General features: G+C 41.8%; 1 long non-coding RNA gene across 1 annotated transcript; it reads left to right on the forward strand.

The window, feature by feature from the left end:
- Positions 1-2387: 2387 nt before the first annotated feature.
- LOC145718950 (uncharacterized) lies at positions 2388-11472 on the forward strand. Its single transcript, XR_014142111.1, has 3 exons — positions 2388-2568; positions 3794-3840; positions 11120-11472. It is a non-coding gene; the product is annotated as an uncharacterized LOC145718950 (long non-coding RNA).
- Positions 11473-12331: the final 859 nt, after the last annotated feature.

Here is a 12331-nt window from a genome sequence, read left to right on the forward strand (position 1 = left end):
TGTGTTTTTTAAGATTTATTTATTTGAGAGAGAGTGTGCCTGGGGGTCAAAGGCAGAGGGAGAGGGAGAGACAGTCTTAAGCAGGCTCCCCGCTGCTTGCGGAGCCCTACTTGGGGCTGATCTCAAGACCCTGAGATCATGACCTGAGCCAAAACCAAGAGTTGGATGCTTAATCAACTGAGCCACCCAGGCCCGTCCGTTTCTTTGGGTTTTTGTTTGTTCATTTTTGCAATAGATCTTGCCTTTTATTTTATTTTCTTGCCTTATTGTCTTGGCTAGAACTTCCAATATTATGTAAAATAGAAGTGGCAAGAATGGTCATCCTTGTCTTGTTCCTGATTTTAGGGAGGAAAGCATTGTCTTTCACCATTAAGTATAATGCTAGCTGTGGGGTTTTCACAGATGCTTTCTATCATATTGAGGAAATTCCCTTCTATTCCTCATTTTGTTAAATGTTTTTAATCATAAAGAGGTGTTGAATTTTTTCAAATGCCTTATCTGTTTCTAATGAGATAATCATGTGGTTTTTGTTCTTTATTTTATTGATATGGTGTATTACATGAATTGATTTTTGCATGTTAGACCCATCTTGCATTCCTGGGAAAAATCACACCTGGTCTTGGCGTGAATTCCTTTCACATGTTGCTGGATTCCTTTCCCTAGTGTTTTGTTGAGGATTTTTGTATCTATATTCATAAGAAATCTTGATGTTTGTTTTTAATTTAGTTATTATTTTTTTTAGAGAGGGAGAGAGAAAGAGAGAGAGGGCAGGGGGAGGGGCAGAGAGAACCTTAAACAGGCTCCACGCCCAGCACTGAGCCCAATGTGGGGGCTCAATCCCACAACCCTGAGATCATGACCTGAGTTGAAATTAAGAGTCAGTCGCTCAACCAATTGAGCCACCTAGGTGGCTGCTTTTCAAGTGGGATTTATGGTGTTTCCAAAAGTATGCTGCTGCTTCTGCCATCTTTTGAGAATTTTCCATGTGTGCTGTCAAAAAAATTCATTATTAAAAAGATTTCTTGGGGGAAAACCCCCAAAGGCATTGTTTTATCTGAGCTCCCCTTTTTTTATTCAACAAACATTTATTGAGCACTTATGGATCCATTATCAAAAAAACAAATGAACTATGATCTTCGGTCTCAAAGATCTCAATTAACCATACGAGTAGTTAAATCTTTTTGTGTGTTTAGGTCTAACTCAATCTCGTATACGCCAGATTGTTTGACAATGTAAGACCTGATGATTTTATTTTCATTCAGTCTTAGTTTAGTTTGTTTTGTGAAACAATAATACAGCTTTGGAAAAATCGATGGCTCTGGCACGATCTATCAGCACTTTTGCTACAAATGTCAGCTTCTATTTGCATGGTTCTTTACTGTTCTTGTTGTTCCTGCTTGTTAAGCAAATTCTGTCAAAAAAATAAGTTAAGTAATAACTAGGAAATAACAGGGCCCAAACTTGTCCATGTACTAAAAGTGCTCAGAGAATATCAAGTAAGTACCAGCTATTGATTTCAAAGGAATTCTACTGGGCAAAACTTTTCTTTGTAACGACTATTTAGCTCTGAAGTAGGTTTCCTAAAATAATGTCAAGGGAAAATTACTTTTTAGTTTATTTATCTTTTATATAGAGACAATACATCTAGTGTTTGCTTGGATAATATAGTTTGATAAACAATTTTACACAGGGAATACAAATTTTAAAAAGTGAAGTTTTCCTGATATGGGGGGCATTTCCAAAATCTGTGTTTCTGCACTTGGGCAACACTTGTACCTCTAGTTCCTGACAAAGTCCATCAACATGCTTTGGGTATGTTAACTCCTATTTGCCAGAAGCTTAACTAGGTAAAATTTCCACCCTATATACTAGGAATAGGGGCAGTGCTTGAAACTCTACTTTTGGGAGGATTTCTCATTTTATGTAAATTTCAACACAGTGGAATGACTTAAGGGAAAAAAAAACTACACTCATTGTAGCTCCTCAGTGTTCCTTCTTTTAAAATAATAGTTTTCATTAACTTTTTGTTTGGTGTCTTTTGCAAAAGTAATACAGACTCAATGTAGACTATGGGGAAAATTCAGTAAAGCAACATTTTGGTCCATCCTTTAGAGACAGCGATGGACAGTTTTCTTTAAACGGTAATGGAGTGTCGTGAACTGTTTTGTAAACTGCAATTTTTCCTCGTCTACCATTTTCGACTTTTTTACAGCGACTACTGTCCGCCCTTTCTCCACAGGTGGTCGCAGCCCCTGCAGGGCGATCTAATTTCTCCCCCGACTTTCCGCCGCAGCCGGAAGCCGCTTGCCCACAGGGCAGCTGCGGAACCAGCGCAGGCCCGGTTCCTTTAAGAGGCAGGCGCGGGGGCGGGGAGGGGGGGGCGCCTCGCCGATTGGCCGAGCTTGGAGCCACGTGGCTGTCCTGGCAGCAGAGGCGGTGGCCCGGCTCCCGGAGGCTGTCGCGGAGCTCTCCCCGGGAAGGGGCGAGGGCTCACCGATGTGCGTGAGGAGGTGCCTGGTGGGCCTCACCTTTTGTACCTGCTACCTGGCTTCTTACCTCACGAACAAGGTGAGGGGGGCGGGCGCGGGGCGGCAATGATTGCACGTGGGAGATCTGGGTCCCCAAATCGTCCGTGGAACAGATGCAGCCTCCAGCTGTTTATCTGATTTTTCCTGATGGTGGTGGAGACGAAGCTGACTGTGTAGGGAACCCTTATTTAGGAATAGGATTCGTGGAATTATTTTTGAAAATAAAATATAAAGTTAATTTTATTTAAAGTAATGTCATGAAACCCTGTTTGTGAAACGGCAGAAAAGCAATTGTACCATGTTTTTTATTTTGTTGGGAGGGGGAAACTGGCCTTGGATTTGGTACCATGCAGGGAAATGTTGGACCGCTGTGAGCTAGAGTGGGGCATCCCCTCCTGTCCTGGACATTGGGCTGGAAACCAAGACAAAGTGGTGATGCCAGGCCCCGGACCACTTTCTCCTACTCTGGGGTCTCCATTGCCCCCCCAAAACACCAAACCCCTCTTGCTCTCTGGAAAAAAAACTATTAACAAATAGCATTTCCCTATACCTTCTCTCTTAATGTGAGTGGCTGTCTTCAGTATACTCAGAGGATGCGCCAGAACCCTCCTTCCCCCTGTCCAGTTGATTTTTAGTTCTGGTGATGGGCCTTTAAAGATCCATACATAGTACCTTCCTGGTAGGGGTGGGAGAGGTAGTCCTTCACAGTGGGACTCTGGTAGGGACTTTGTAACTCTTAAATTACGCCACTGTTTCAACCAGGACAGTTATGCTTCCTTTTGGTCTCCAGACCAGGTTGGCTTGCTTAAAGAGAGACAAAGAAGGGGGATTGGATTTTTAGGTAAATTGGACAGTAGATAAGGTGGATACCCTGAGAAAAGAGACTTAAGTCCAGTTTTCAACAGGTGCTGCAGTTCCAACATGGCACTTCTGGGGTCTGGAAAGAGGCTGAGTGGTTGGACCTCCACAGCATCAGACCCAGCTGCTGTGCATCCCAATTTGCTGATGATCCCAGTTCCATTCCCCGACCGACAGGTGGTCATGCTTCTGACAATACTGGGGAAAAATAGACCCGCTCTTTTTAGTATGACTTGGAAGGTCTTTCTTTTTTAAAATTTTTGCCCAATGTGTGATTTTTGGGGGGAAGGATAAAAGCCTTTTTGAAACTTGAGTGTATTTATGTTTCTTCGGTAGGGATTTCTTTGATTATACAATCAATTCTCGATAATTTGAAAATGTCCACTAATCTGGTATTTGTTTTTCAGTATGTCCTGTCTGTCTTGAAATTTACCTACCCTACATTATTCCAAGGGTGAGTATCTTTTATGCTCTTTATACACATTTGTGGGACATGTCTAACCAGCATCATTAGCTGTTCTTTAAAATATTTTTGGGGTGCCTGGGTGGCTCAGTAGGTTAAGCTTCTGACTCCTGATTTCTGGTCAGGTCATGATCTCAGGATCGTGAGATTGAGCCCCACTTTGGGCTCTGCATTCAGCAGGGAGTCTGCTTGAGATTCTTTCTCTCCCTCTCCCCCTCCCTCTTCCCCTCCCCCTGCTCAAGTGCTTTCTCTCTCTCTCAAATAAATAAATCTTAAAAAAAAAATAAAATATTTTTAATGACTACATAGATTTTTTTATGAAATAGACATACGGTAATTTATTTAGCCATTCTATTAATGGGCATTTAAACCGTGTCCCATTTTGGGGGCATAAAGACAATGATGTTATCAGACATTTGTTATATTCAAATCTGTCAAATTTCTAGCTATTTCTTTGGGATAGATTCCTATGTAAGAAATTTTGGTTAAAGAATATGAACTTCTTTAGTATTCCTCCTGAATATTAAATTCTTTTTCAGAAATGTGTTACCAATTTACATTGTGACCAAGTTTCTATAATATTGTACTCAAACCATGACTGTTTTTCTCCTCTCTCTGATGCATGAGCCCCAAATGGTATCACATTGTTTTGTCTTACATTTTTCATGAAGCTGGACCGTTTTCTTATGTGTGTTACCCATTTGTATTGCTTTTATCAGTGAATTGTCTACTTGTGCCTTTTCCCTTTTATTTTTACTGGGGTTTTAGTATCTTTCTTATTAATTTAATGACTTCTTCATATTTTAAGAATGCCAACCACTTGTCCATCATGTTTATTAGAAATTTCTTTTTTTGCAGTTTGTCCTTTGCCTTTTCATTTTGTTCATACTTATTTTGATTATTTAAATATATTTTTAAGTGACATCATGGAGAATTTATTGCTAAGATGTAAGACGGAAGCAACAGAAAGAACTACAGATAAATCTAGCATGTGGTCTTATGATTGAAGAATGCCATTCTTAGACAAAAGAGATGAGGAAAAAGGGGTGTGGAGCTAGGTCATAGTGGAGATGTTGTAGAAGCAGCACAGGCTGCTCCGGCACTCACATTTCCCTTCCTCACCTCATCCCCACTCAAGCTTTTTATTTAATTAATTAATTTAGTTAAGATTTATTTATTTTAGAGAGAGAAAGAAAGCGTGAGCGTGGGAGAGAGGAACAGAGGAAGAAGGAGAGAGAAACTCAAGCCGACTCTGTGCTGAGTGCGGAGCCTCACGCAGGGCTCGATTTCACGATCCCAAGATCACGACCTGAGCTAAAACCAAGAGTTGGATGCTTAACTGACTGTACCACCTAGGTGCCCCTCCGCTCAAGCTTTTAAAAAAAAGTCGTTTTAGGGTGCCTGGGTGGCTCGGTCGATTGGGTGTCTACCTTTGGCTCAGGTCATGAGCTCAGGGTCCTGGGATCCAGCCCTGCATCAGGCCCCCTGCTCAGTGGGGAGCCTGCTTCTCCCTCTCCCTCTGCCCCTCCCCCTGCTTATGCTTGCTCTCTCCCTCTGTCTCTCTCCCATATAAATACATAAAATCTTTAAAAAATTGTTTTATTTTTATAGTGGACAAATATTGATGATTGTGATTGGTACCATTCCTTTAATATTTATTCTTCTCCACCACAAGCTCATGTAGATATTTACGTACATTTCATTAAAGCTTTATTCAATTTTTAATCATTGTCCATTTATTTAAATGTGTAATGTGAGGAAATCATCCCTCCCCTAGTTTCATTTATACTAGCCCTATGTTTTTTTAAAAAAGGTTTATTTATTTATTTGAGAGAGAGAGAAAGAGAGCATGAGTGGCAGGAGCAGAGGGTGAGGGAGAGAGAATCTCAAGCAGACTCCATGCTGAGCATGGAGCCCAATGCAGGGCTCAAACTCACAATGCCAAGATCAAGAGTTGCATGCTCCACTGACTGAGCCTCATATACTAGCCCTGTATTTTCTATTTTATTGTATAATCTTTCCTTTTGCCTTTGGGTTGTTAATATCGTATATAAAGTTATTTTTCTAGGGTCTATTTTTGAGTATTTGTCAATTTTTATGAAAAAGGGCTACTGCTAAATTGTTTTAATTATTATAGCATTTAAATATGTCATAGAGCAGGACATCCCTCATTCTTTTTTTTTTTTTTTTAATATTATACAAATGCAAACAAAAGAGCAGGGGTCATGATCTTTGCCAGACAAGGTCCAGGACAAAAAGGACTAAACATATGAAGAAAGATGTGTTATGATGCTAAATAAAGCACGCAGTTCAAAATGAAAAGATACGTTATAAATGTTATGAAAAGACATGTTGGAGTGTGCCGTTCAAAATGAAAATAAACTAGTGATGAATATCTACCAGCCAGACAATGGGGCAGAAATATCAAGAATACATAGAAACATACAATTAATAGGAGACAAATTTGCCACTATTTTTCCATGACATTCAGTTGGACAAACAAAAAGCTAGTGTCCATGTGTGTGTATGTGTGTATGTATATATATAAGCTAAATAATACAATTAATAGGTAAATATCAAACCCTGCATCTTTAAAATAGAAACTATACCCTCTTCTCAAATGCCCAGGGAATATTCATTATGAATAAAACAAGCAATAATTTGCCCAAAGTAACAATTATACAATCTTACTGCCCTAAAGCTAGATTTTATTTTATTTTTTTAAATTTTATTTAATTATTTGAGAGAGAGAGTGAGCGAGAGAGAGAGAGTGGTGCAGAGGGGCAGAGGGAGAGGAGGAGGCAGACTCCTCGCTAAGCAGGGAACCCAAGGTAGGACTCAATCCCAGGACCCCTAGGTCATGACCTGAGTCAAAGGTAGATGCTTAACTGACTGAGCCACCCAGGTGCCCGTAAAGCTAGAATTTAATATCAAAACCAAAAATCTCGGGCACCTGGGTGGCTCAGTTGGTTAAGCGACTGCCTTCGGCTCAGGTCATGATCCTGGAGTCCCTGGATCGAGTCCCGCATCGGGCTCACTGCTCAGTGGGGAGTCTGCTTCTCCCTCTGACCCTCCCCCCTCTCATGTGCTCTCTCTCATTCTCTCTCTCTCAAATAAATAAATAAAATCTTTAAAAAAAAAAAAACCAAAAATCTCTATTTACAAATAATTCTTTATTCATAAGAAAAATATAATTAAAATCAATATTGAAAAATCCTATTTTGCCTATAAGATGTGCAAAATAAAATTTCAAAATTTGATAACACAACGTTGGTGAAGATGTAGAAGACAGGTGCTCTCCTACATGGATCTGGGGTGGCAAATTGGTACAGTATCTGTGAGTGACACTTTGGCAATATGTAACACTATCTCAACAGTTTGAATCCTTCACTTCTGCAATTCCACTTCCAGGGATTTATTTGAGAGGTTTACTTGCACTTTTGTAAATAAAATATGTACGAAGACATACGTGGGAAACATTGCAGCTCTGTGACAGCAAGCATTTTTAAACAACCTGATTTTCATCTCTACAGAACCCATTAAATAAATTATATTATAGCCTTAATGGAATATTATTCAAATGGCAAAAAATAATAAGGACACTCTCAGGTATTGAAATGAAAAGGTTTTCAAAATGCATTTAATGGGGGACAAAAGCAAGTCTGTAACAGGGTGGTACAATACCATCGTGTAGAAATGTGTGTGTATGTTTTCCTTATTTAAAAAAAGGTGAAGGGGCACCTGGGTGGCTCAGTTGGTTAAGCGACTGCCTTCGGCTCAGGTCATGATCCTGGAGTCCCGGGATTGAGTCCCACATCGGGCTCCCTGCTCGGCGGGGCGTCTGCTTCTCCCTCTGACCCTCCTCCCTCTCATGCTCTCTGTCTCTCATTCTCTCTGTCTCAAATAAATAAATAAAATCTTTAAAAAAAAAAAAAGGTGAAGGGGTGCCTGGGTGGCTCAGTCGGTTAAGCGTCCACCTTCGGCTCAGGTCATGATCCCAGGGTCCTGGGATCGAGCCCCACATCGGGCTCCCTGCTCAGCGTGGAGCCTGCTTCTCCCTCTGCCTGCCGCTCCCCCTGCTTGTGCTCTCTCTCTCTGACAAATAAATAAATAAATAAAAATAAAAAAAGGTGAAGAAACTACCAAGAGTGGTTACCCTTAGAAAGGTGGAAGCTGCGCAGAGAGTGGACAGGCAAGGGAAGAAGACTTTAAAGCACTTCCTTTTTTATACTTTTGGATTTTTGTTCTTTATCGTATCACCAATATATTACTTCAGGTAAAATTCAGAATGACCTTGTCAAGTTTCTCCCTAATATTTCGTAGCAAAACTTAAAAAAAATATTGTTTATGATTACATATACAGTAGTCCCCCCTTATCCACGGTTTCGCTTTCTGCGGTTTCGGTCACCCTCAGTCAGTTCTCTCTGGAAATAGATGATTCTCCCCTGACTTGTCAGAGGTGAATGGTAGCCTGCAGGTATGTCAGAATGCCTACCTCATTCACCTCACTTCACCTCACCATGTGGGCATTTATCATCTTGCAGCATTGTGAGAAGAAGGGTGAGTACAGAGATTTTGAGAGAGAAACCACATTCATATAACTTTTATTACAGCATATTGTTATAATTGTTCTGTTTTATTATTGGTTATTGTTGTTAGTCTCCTACGGGGCCTAATTTATAAATTCAACTTTATCATAGGTATGTACGTGTAGGAAAAAACATAACATATATTTGGTTCGGCACTATCTGCAGTTTCAGGCATCCCCAAGGATCTTAAAATGATCCCCCACAAGTAAGGGGGGGAACCACTGTATTTCCGTCAATAAAGCTGGGATGTTGTTTTCTCTTTTAGTGAATAGGAATCATTTTCTGGTCCTGACTGTCTTGCAGTTCTCTCCAGGTAGAGAGCCTTAGGGAACTTAGGTGGGAAAGGAGGATCTCTACGTCTGGATTGCCTTTTCCCCTGTGTATCTGTGGATGGGTCAGACTGAATGTCCCTCCTCCAACAGATTGTAAGGTCTACAAATGGAAGAATTTTTTTTTTTAATCTCTTTTGTCACTGGAGTATCTATCCCCAGTGCTTAGAGCAATGCCTGGAATGTAGGAGGTACACAATTGGGCGGAGTAACTCATTCTACAAATCCTTATTGGGTGCATACTGTGTGCCAGGCACTGTTTTAGACATGAGAGGTACATCAGTGGAGAAAGCAAAGATCCCTGACCTCGTACAGCTTTCTTTTCTCTCCTGCCTGTCCCTTAAATTTACTTGCAGTGAATGGTACCTTCCATCCAGTTGCCTGACTGAAGAACTCCCAGAAACGTGGGAGTTGATTCCTTTGTCTCCTTCATCCCCGACATCTTTTTTTTTTAATGTTTTTTTTTTTTAAATTTATTTATTCATGAGAGTCAGACAGAGAGAAGGAGAGAGAGGCAGAGGCAGAGGGAGAAGCAGGCTCCCCGCTGAGCAGGGAGCCCGACACGGGACTTGATCCCAGGACCCCGGGATCACGACCCGAGCCGAAGGCAGACGCTCAACCATCTGAGCCACCCAGGTGCCCCTTCATCCCTGACATCTAGTTAACCACCAGGACCTCCTAAACATCCTCAGAATCTGTCCACCTTCTTCATCCAAATTGCCCCTTCACGGACCACTGTCATCTCTCAAATTACTATTGACATTTTGAGCTGGGTAACCCTTTGTTATGGGGCTGTCCTGCACATGGTAGGATATTTGGCAGCATCCCTGGCTACGACTCACCAGATGCCAGTTGCCACCCTCCCTTCCCCTACCTCCAGTTATGACAACCAAAAATGTCTCTAGGTACTGCCAAATGTCCCCTGGGTGGGGGGGAACATACGGTTGAGTGCCACTGCTCTAGATTACGCTGTTGGAGGGCATGACCATATCTGTCTGCTCTGCTTGGCTGGGTTAGAGAAGGTTTCACAAAGGAGGCGTAAAAACTGGATCTTAAAGGAGGAGCAGGTGTTCGCCAATACACAAGGAGATGGGAGAATATGATGGGTCAAGAGGACAGCACATGGAATGACCTGGCACATTCCCGAGGCTGAGGGAGGTTCAGTATGGCTGGAATGTCGCTGCCTGTGGCAGATGGACAGGAGCTGGTCTTGGAAAGGGGAGACTGCAAGTCTGGGAAGGCTTGTGTGTCACACGTAAGTGACTTTATCCTGGAGGCCAGCAGTTCTCCACTGTTATGTCACAACCCACGGGTGTGTTGTAATCACTTCCGAGGTGAGGTGTCTCAAGTCATAAAATAAGGTTTTGAAGTCTATGAATGGCTCACCTAAAATAAAGCAATTAGAGTGAAACAAGGGGAAGTCATGCCTGTAGTAGCCTCTCACTCATTTTGAACTTTGCTGTGCTTTGTGCCATGGGAGGGGCCGGGGTGCGTAATTCACAGCCTGGTTCCCCCTGTGCTCTGCATGCTGAGGAAGTGCGTCTCACATGAGCTACGTGGCCCCTGGTGTGTCGTGGCAGAAAAGAGATTGGGAGTTGCTGCCGGCCACCTGGGAAGAATCAACCATTTTTAAAATGAGCGAGTGGCAAAATTAAGTTTGCATTCTAGAACAAGCCTTGTGGCTGCAAGGTAGAGAATGGATGTTGTGGGACCATCCTGGGGATAGGGACACCAGTGAGGGGACTGATGTTCGGTTCAGGTGTGCCACGAGGGGAGTCTCATTAGGCAGAGGCAGAAGGTATGGAAAAGAGAAGGCGTGGCACTTGAGAACTGTTAGGGGATTACGTGCAATAGGATTTTGTGAACAGATGAGGGAGGTGACTGAGGAGGAAGAGCTAGGATGACATCTGGGCTCTGGTTTGGTTGGTTAGGGATGGGGCAGTAGATCAGAATGGGGAAGGGAAGTTCAAGGTCATGTTTTAGGCAAGTTATCATTGGGAGCTTGTAGAGTATCAAGGTGGCAGTATCCAGGTGAGCACAGGGATTTGGGAATCATCAGTGCAGGGCACTGGGAGAAGTGGGGACTGTGGGTGAGATTGTTCGGGGAAAAGTCTAGAATAAGAAGAGAAGAATATCAGTGTGAGCACTGAACAGTACAGCTAGACTCAAGAATAGTACAGGTTGAGAAGGAGGGTCTGGGAACTGGGATACCAGTTAGGAGAATATGGGAGAAAAGAGATGTAGGAAGGCTTAGGTGTGTATATTTACGTCAGCCAGTGGGTCTGCTGGGGCTGGATGGTGTTGGAGATCATAGCACTCTCTCAAATTCACATTGGCTTGTATTCTTTTCAGGTGGCAGACATTAATTGGTGGACTTTTGCTTCATGTATCATGGAAACTGGGCTGGGCCGAGATCAACAGCAGTTTAAGGTAGAACAGCCTCTTCTTGCTTGATTCATGATTCATACCCTGCATTCTTTTCACATTATTGAACTTCTGGTGTTATTTTGGGAAACATGGATGTTTATTTGAGTTGCTTCATCTCTTAGTTCCCTTCTAACCTTCAGATTTTAGTGCTTTTATAATCATATAGAACTCAAGGAGTGTTTTCCTGGTTAGTTACTAAAATGATATTAAGATTAATCAAGATACATAATTTATAACACTGTATTAATTGGGCTTTGTTATAGATCATGGGAGCACGGTGAATGAGTTTCTAAATCAACTTAAATTTTTTTGGTAAATTTTTAATTTTGAAATTATTTACTACTTTATAGAACAGTTAGAAATAGTACAAAGAACTTCCATACCTTTTACTCATGTTCCTCTATTATTATTTTACCACGCCTCTCCCACCATTTGCTCTTGAGATATATATATATATTTTTTTTTTTTTCCTGAACTATGTGAGAGTAAGTTGCAGAGTTGAGAGTAAAATGCCTCTTTACTTCTAAATTCTTTAGTTTGTATTTTCTTTTTTTTTTTAAGATTTACTTATTTACTTGAGAGAGCATTCGAGTGCAAAAGAGGGAGTGGCAGAGGGAGAGGGAGAATCTCAAGCAGACTCTGTGCTGAGCACAAAGCCCAATGTGGGGCTCGATCTCACGACCCTGAGATCACCACCTGAGCCAAAACCAGGAGTTGATCGCCCAATCAACTGTGCCCCCAGGTGCCCCTTTCATGTGTATTTTCTAAGAGCAAGGACATTTTCTTTTCTTCTTCTTTTTTTTTAATATTTTATTTACTTATTTGACACAGATTAAGCACAGGCAGGTGGAATAGCGGCAGTAGGAGAGGGAGAAGCAGACTCCTGCTGAGCAAGGAGCCCAAAGTGGGGCTCGATCCCAGGACCCCGGGATCATGACCTGAGCTGAAGGCAGTCGCTTAACCAACTGAGCCACCCAGGTGCCCCGCAAGGACATTTTCTTACATGACTACAGCTCAGTAATCAAAATCAGGAAATTAATATCGATGTAATACTATTATCTCATCTCCAGACTAAATTCGTATTTTTCCAGTTTTCTCTATAATATCCTTTATTACGTTCCTCCCTGTCCGATTCTG

Source organism: Leptonychotes weddellii, unplaced genomic scaffold (assembly GCF_054177405.1).
Source record: "Leptonychotes weddellii isolate Sample4059 unplaced genomic scaffold, ASM5417740v2 HiC_scaffold_2618, whole genome shotgun sequence".
Lineage (NCBI taxonomy): Eukaryota > Metazoa > Chordata > Mammalia > Carnivora > Phocidae > Leptonychotes > Leptonychotes weddellii.